Source organism: Triticum dicoccoides, chromosome 3A (genome assembly GCF_002162155.2).
Source record: "Triticum dicoccoides isolate Atlit2015 ecotype Zavitan chromosome 3A, WEW_v2.0, whole genome shotgun sequence".
NCBI classification, from domain to species: Eukaryota; Viridiplantae; Streptophyta; class Magnoliopsida; order Poales; family Poaceae; genus Triticum; species Triticum dicoccoides.
The window spans coordinates 224,970,771-224,979,222 of NC_041384.1; positions in this window are offsets into that span (position 1 = coordinate 224,970,771).

Below are 8,452 nucleotides of genomic sequence, written 5' to 3' on the forward strand. Positions count from 1 at the left end.
GCAGATCCGAACTCCGACGGAGTCCGTTGTATATGAAGTCCCGTTGGTCACCTGTTTATAATAAAGAAAAATAAAGAAAAATGGATAAAAAATGTTACGGGAATGCTTGCAGGGTTGTCCATATTGTGCTTCCGCCGATGCCCATGGTATCTTGAGCACGTAGTGATGTACGCGTGGTGTAAATCTTGCCATCATAGTGGGTTGGTGATGGAAGCCGAACTGCTATTTCCGCTCCGGTAGTGGTCGAACATCGGAGGGAAACTGCTTCTGGCCCCCAGTGTTCGGCTGGCAAGCCTTGTCGTCGTCATTATCGCTTGGTGGCCTTCTCCCTTTGTATTCGGCATTAAGCTTGCCTGCCTGCTTGAAGCCCCAACAGTTTCTGTTGGTATGATTAGCTGGCTTATCAGGGTGGACATGAATCTGACAGGGTCGGTCCAATATCCTGTCAAGGGCAGATGGTCCATCCTATTTAGCCTTAAATGGCTTCTTCCGTTGACCGGGTTTCGGATTGTGAAATCCGGCATTGACCGCTATGTCACACAACCTTTCGTTATTGTTGCGACTGTTATGCTCGTTGAGTCATGGCTTGCCGTTGCCGTCTCGGATTTCGGAAATGCCCGGGTCGCTGGTGTTGTTGCTTTTACGAGTAAGCCAGTTGTTTTCTCCCGCACAAAAGCGAGTCATTAGAGTGGTAAGGGTTGTCAAGGATTTAGGTCCTTCCTGGCCGAGGTGACGTGCTAGCCATTCATCCTAGACGCTATGTTTCAAGCCCGCTAGGGTTTCCGCATCCGGACAGTCGATAATTTGGTTCTTTTTGACTAAGAACCTAGTCCAGAGTTCCCTGGCTGACTCGCTGGACTGTTGGACAATATGACTTAAGTCATTAGCATCTGGTGGCCGGACATATGTTCCTTGGAAGTTGTCACAAAAGGCGTCTTCCAGATCTCCCCAGCTGCCAATAGAATTTTCTGGCAAACTGTTTAGCGAGTATCATGCTGGCCCCTTAAGCTTGAGAGGCAGGTATTTAATGGCATGAAGGTCGTCTCTGCGAGCCAAGTGGATATGGAGGAGGAAGTCCTCAATCCATACTACAGGATCTGTTGTTCCATCGTATGATTCGATGTTGATGGGCTTAAACCCGTCTGGAAATTCATGCTCCATTACCTCGTTGGTGAAGCAACGAGGGTGTGCGGCTCCACTATGTTGGGCCACACTGTGAAGCACCTCCGGCGGACTCCGCTTATGATTTTCGGATCGAGCATGCTCGGGTCTGTTGTGTCCAAATAGATAACCGTTATTACTGGCCGGGGCATGTCTCCACGATCTATGTATCGATTTTGTGTGTCCCGTTCTACCCTCCGGGTCTTGTTGGATGTCGTGAGTGTTCCCCCGAGCTTCTTTATTCTTGCTTGGACGGCCGGATGGTTGGAATGGTGCTCTACTGGGGCTGCTGCTTTGCCCGGACCAAACTGTGGTTGGCCTACCGGCTTAGTCGATGGTGATGTGGGCTCCAAAGCCTTGCCATCGTATTGAGGGAGCCACCTGCTATTGTGGTGGCTTTTGTCTGGGATGCTAAGGCCGTATTCTTCGGCGGCCAGGATCTCGGTTCATCTATCATTGAGCAAATCTTGGCTCACTTGGAGCTGCAGCTGTTTCCTCCTTAGGCTCCTTGTAGTGGCTATGAGCCGGCGTTTAAAGCGCTCCTGTTCTAGAGGTTCCTCGGGCACGATGAATTCCTTGTTGCTGAGGCTCTCTTCTTTCTTGTAAAGTGGAAGGTAATTACTATCCTCCGAGCCTCCGTATGTGGCCTGTTCATCAGGGCTATCCTGCCTGCTTTCCTGGTCCTCCTGTTCGGATCCTGTCTCAGCAGGGTCTTCGCTGTCCGAAGTATTATCACCTCCGATGCTAGTATTGTTTTCTCTTGAGTGACGTGGCTGAGGGTGGCGCCGGGGGAGCCAGTGTTCGGACTGTGTACCAGGAGGCTTATCCTCGACTGGATCCTCCTTGTCATCATCGAGATCATCGTTGGGTGTGTCTACCATGCACACGTCATACCAGGAAGTGGTCGCCCCATGTCTAGCGGATAGTAAGCTCTGGCTTTTCCCTTCATCGTCGTCCAGACCGTCGATGTCTTTGGAGCAAGAGTCAGGCGTGTTGGTTGGGTCGTCGACGGTGGCTATGAAGTGGGTGGCGGGTGGCAAGCAAAATTCCCCATCATCCACCGTAAGGTCGAACCGAACATAGTTCAGCGACGAACCATCTGCTAGGGATAGGTTTTTTAGCGAGATTAGTAGGTTGCCCATGGGTGAGTGTCGGAAGATATCCGTGGTGCTGAACATAGTGCGAAGTGGAATCTGCATGCGGCTCCAACACCGCCGAATTGGTAGCCCCCGTGATGGGGTTGAGTTTCCCATCTTCGAACGACTTGGTCTACTTCGGATCTAAGGCCAGAGTGGTTACAGGAGCTATCTCCTGGATGCGGCCCGATGACAGGTTTAAGCCATGTTCATCGAGGCAAAGGGGAGTGGTTGTCGCGATCTCAAATCTATCGAAGATCAAGTCTCCATGGATGTCCGTGACGTAGTTCAGGCTTCCGAATCTGACCTGATGCCCAGGGGCATAGCTATTGATCTGCTCCAGATGGCCGAGCGAGTCGGCCCGCAGTACGAAGCCGCCGAATACAAAGATCTGTCCGGGCAGGAAGATTTCTCCCTGGACCATGTCATTACTGACGATTGAAGGGGCTGTCAAACCTTTCATCGACGACATAGTGGAACTCTCAATGAAAGCACCAATGTTGGTGTCAAAACCGGCGGATCTCGGGTAGGGGGTCCCGAACTGTGCGTATAGGATCGATGGTAACAGGAGACGGGGGACACGATGTTTACCCAGATTCGGGCCCTCTCTATGGAGGTAATACCCTAGTTCCTGCTTGATTGATCTTGATGAATATGAGTATTACAAGAGTTGATCTACCACGAGATCGTAATGGCTAAACTCTAGAAGTCTAGCCTATGAGTATATGATAATGAATCTGTCCTATCCGGACTATGCTCTCCGGTTTATATAGACACTAGAGAGATCTAGGGTTACACGAGGTCGATTACATAAGAGGGAATCTTCATAATCAGTCTCCTAGCTTGCCTTCCACGCCAAGTAGAGTCCAATCCGGACACTGGTATATTCTTCAGTCTTCATGTCTTCATAGCCCATCAGTCCGACCCATCGGATAACAGGCCGGACGCTCAAGGACCCCTTAGTCCAGGACTCCCTCACCACTTCTTTAATCTTCGGATTTAACCGACATTGGTGATCAACAACGGGTTTAGCATCAGGTTCCATATTAATATTGTGTTGACATAGAGTGGGACTGATGCCCTTAAGATCATCAAGAGTATATCCAATAGCATCTCGGTGCTTCCTTAGAACTTTCAATAATCTTTCTTCTTCATGTTCTGAAAGGTTAGCACTAATAATAACATGATAAATCTTTTTCTCATCAAGATAAGCATATTTTAAAGTGTCAGGTAACTGTTTTAATTCAAACACGGGATCACCTTTAGGTGGAGGAGGACCTCCTAGGGTTTCAATAGGCAAATTGTGCTTAAGAAGAGGTTGTTCGAAGAAGATTCTATCTATTTCATTTCTTTCGTGCATATGCATATCATTTATATGGTCTAGCAGATATTGTTCTAAAGGATCAGTATGAGGTACATCAATAGAAGCAAGATCAATAATTTCATCCTTACTAGGCAATTCTTTTTTATGAGGTTTTCTACTAAACTTGGAAAATTTGAACTCATGAGACTCATCACCAAAGCTAACACCGACAGTTTGTTTCTCACAATCTATTTTAGCATTAACGATGTTCAAGAAAGGTCTACCAAAGATAATAGGAAAAAAGTCATCCTGTGGGGAACCAAGAACAAGAAAATTAGTAGGGTATTTTATTTTCCCACGCAAGACTTCAACATATCTAACAATCCCAAGTGGTGTGATGTTGTCTCTATTAGCAAGTTTAACAGTAACATCTATGTCTTCTATTTCAGCGGGTGCTATGTCATTCATAATTTATTAATATAAGGTAAAAGGAATAGCACTCACACGCTAGCACCTATGTCGCATAAACCATGATAACAGTGATCTCCTATTTTAACTGAGACAACAGGCATGCCAAAACCGGGTCTATGTTTATCTTTCCCATCGGGTTTGGCAATTCTAGCAGCTTCACCAACGAAGTAAAAAACATGCCCATCAATATTATCAACTAAGAGATCCTTAGCAATAGCAACACTAGGTTCTACTTTGATTTGCTCAAGGGGTTTAGGTGCTTTGATATTACTTCTACGGACCACAATTGAAACCTTAGCATGTTCTTTTATCTTAACAGGAAAAGGTGGTTTCTCGATGTAAGCAGTAGGAACAACTGGATCAACATTGTAGATGATAGTTTCTTCTTTAGCAACTACCAGTTCTTTAATTTCTTCCTTAATAGGGGGATGATATTGAAACCACTTGTCTTTAGAGAGATCAACATGAGTAGCAAAAGATTCACAAAAAGAGGCTACTATCTCAAAATCAAGTCCATATTTAGTTCTAAACTTTAGAAAAGCATCGGTATTCATAAAATATTTAACACAATCAAACTTAAGGTTAATACCTGACTCTTTACCTTGGTCGAGTTCCCAATCTTCAGAGTTGCGTTTAATTCTTTCCAAGAGGTCCCACCTGAATTCAATAGTATTCTTCATAAAAGAACCGGCCCAAGAAGTATCAAGCATGGATTGATCATTACGAGAAAGCCGAGCATAGAAGTTCTGGATGATAATTTCTCTCGAGAGCTCATGATTGGGGCATGAATATAGCATTGACTTAAGCCTCCCCCAAGCTAGAGCGACACTTTCTCCTTCACGAGGCCAAGAATCATATATATATATATAATTCCGATCATGATGAACTAGATGTATAGGATAATTTTTTTGATGGAATACCAATTTCAACCGATTCCAATACCAAGATCAAATATCATCGCATAGCCTAAACCATGTCAATGCTTTCCCTTCAAAGATAAAGGGAAACCTTCTTCTTAGCTTCATCTCTGAGTAAACCTGCAAGCTTAAACAATCCACAAATTTCATCCACATATATCAAGTGCATATCAGGATATTCGGTTCCATCTCCCGCATAAGGATTAGCTAGCAGTTGTTCTATCATACCCGAAGGAATTTCATATTCAATATTTTCAGTAGGTGTAGTGGGTTGAGGGGCAACTAATTGTGGTTCCGATCGAGGTGAAGATACCCCGAACAAACCCCTCAAAGGATTGTTCTCCATAGTAACAAGTTACAATAAATTTGAGCACGTAGTAATAATTTTTTTCCTTACACAATTTCCACTTACCAAGAGCGCTTCACTCCAGGCAATGGTGCCAGAAAAGAGCCTTGATGACCCACAAGTATAAGGGATCAATCATTGTCCTTTCGATAAGAGTGTCGAACCCAACGAGGAGCAGAAGGAAATGACAAGTGGTTTTTAGCAAGGTAATGTTTGCAAGCGCTAAAATTGTAAGTAACGGATAATTTGGTAGTAGGATAATTTGTAACAAGCACGTAACGGTAACAACAAATAATATGCAAAAAGATAGCCCAATCCTTTTGCGGCAAAGTATAGGCCAAAATGGTTTCTTATAATAAGCAAAGTGTTCTTGAGGGCACACGGGGATTTCATCTAGTCACTTTCACCATGTTGGCTTGATTTGTGTTCACTACTTTGATAATTTCATATGTGGGTGGATCAGTGCTTAGGTGTTTTTCTTACTTGAACAAACCTCCTACTAATGATTAACCACCTCTCAAGCATCCACAACTACGAGAAAAGTATTAAGATAGAATCTAACCATAGCATTAAACTTTTGGATCCAAATCGGTCCCTTATGAAGTAGCGCATAAACTAGGGTTTAAGCTTCTGTCACTCTAGCAACCCATCATCTAATAATTACTGCACAATGCATTCCCTTAGGCCCAAATATGGTGAAGTTTCATGTAGTCGACGTTCACATGACACCACTAAGGGAATCACAACATACATCTTATCAAAGTATCGAACACATATCAAGTTCACATGATTACTTGCAACATGATTTCTCCCATGACCTCAAGAACAAAAGTAACTACTCACAAGTGATAAACATGTTCATGATCAGAGGGGTATGAAATAGCATAATGGATTTGAACATATAATCTTCCACCAAATAAACCATATAGTGATCAACTACAAGATGTAATCAACACTACTAGTCACCCACATGTACCAATCTGAGGTTCCAATACAAAGATTGAACACAAGAGATGAACTAGGGTTTGAGAGGAGATGGTGTTGGTGAAGATGTTGATGAAAATTGGCCTCCCCAAGATGAGAGGGTTGTTGGTGATGATGATGACGATGATTTCCCCCTTCGGGAGGGAAGTTCCCCCGGCGGGATCGCTCCGCCTGAGGGCAAAGGTGCTCCTACCCAAGTTCTGCCTTGAGACGGTGGCGCTCCATCCCAAAAGTCCTCTCCTTATTTTTTCTAGGTAAAAATGACTTATATACCAGAAGATGGGCACCGGAGATGGGTCGAGGAGGGCACAACCCACCAGGGCACGCCTGGGCTCCCTGGCGCGCCCAGGTGGGTTGTGCCCACTTGGTGGCCCCCCTCTGGTAGTTATTCTCTCCAATAATTCTTATTTATTCCATAAAATTCCTCGTGAAGTTTCAGCTCATTTGGAGTTGCACAGAATAGGTAGCCTGATGTAGCTCTTTCAGGTCCAGATTTCCAGCGGCCGGAATTGTCCCTCTTTGTGTGAATCTTGCATATTATGAGAGAAAAGGCATTAGAATTACTCCAAAAAGCATTATTATGCATAAAAACATTATAAATAACAGTAGGTAAACATGATGCAAATGGATATATCAGGGCTCGTCATAGCTTCTTCATAGTCTAAAGGTTTGTCATGGTCTAGTCACATGACTTCCAGGACAGGATTACCGTACCATTCTGGTCCGGAACGTGCTCTGTTCGACCTACGAGGTCCAATAGTAAGTTGATCTGAAGTTTCATGATCATCATCATTAGCTTCCTCTCTAGTTGGTGTTGGCATCACAGGAATGGATTTCTCTGATGTGCTACTTTCCAAATTGAGAGAAGGTACAATTACCTCATCAAGTTGTACTTTCCTCCCACTCACTTCTTTCGAGAGAAACTCCTTCTCTAGAAATGTTCCATTCTTGGCAACAAAGATCTTGCCTTCGGATCTGTGGTAGAAGGTGTACCCAATTGTTTCCATAGGGTATCCTATGAAGACGCACTTCTCTGATTTGCGTTCGAGCTTATCAGGCTGAAGCCTTTTGACGTAAGTGTCGCAAACCTAAACTTTAAGAAATGACGGCTTAGGTTTCTTGCCAAACCATAGTTCATAAGGTGTCGTCTCAATGGGATTATACGGTGCCCTATTTAACGTGAATGCAACTGTCTCTAATGCATAACCCCAAAACGATAGTGGTAAATCGGTAAGAGACATCATAGATCGCACCATATCCAATAAAGTACGGTTATGACGTTCGGACACACCATTTTTCTGTGGTGTTCTAGGTGGCGTGAGTTGTGAAACAATTGCACATTGTTTTAAATAAAGGCCAAACTCGTAGCTCAAATATTCGCCTCCGCGATCAGATCGTAGAAACTTTATTTTCTTGTTACGATGATTCTCCACTTCACTCTGAAATTCTTTGAACCTTTTCAAATGTCTTAGATTTATGTTTAATCAAGTAGACATACCAATATCTACTTAAATCATCTGTTAAGGTCAAAAAATAACGATACCCGCCGCGTGCTTCGAGACTCATCGGACCGCATACATCGGTATGTATTATTTCCAGTAAGTCATTAGCTCGCTCCATTGTTCCGAAGAATGGAGTTTTAGTCATCTTGCCCATGAGGCATGGTTCACGAGTATCAAATGATTCATAATCAAGTGATTCCAAAAGTCCATCTGCATGGAGTTTGTTCATGCGCTTTACACTAATATGACCTAAATGGCAGTGCCACAAGTATGTTGCACTATCAGAATCAACTTTGCATCTTTTGGCATCCATACTATGAATATGTGTATCACCACGATAGAGATTCAATAAACCATTCACATTGGGTGTATGACCATAGAAGGTTTTATTCATGTAAGCAGAACAACAATTATTCTCTGACTTAAATGAATAAACATATTGCAATAAAGATGATCTAATCATATTCATGCTCAATGCAAACACTAAATAACATATATTTAGGTTCAACACTAATCCCGAAGGTAGAGGGAGTGTGCAATGGTGATTATATCAACCTTGGAATCATTTCCAACACACATCGTCACCTTGCTTTTAACTAGTCTCTGCAACTCCTATTTCGAGTTACTAATCT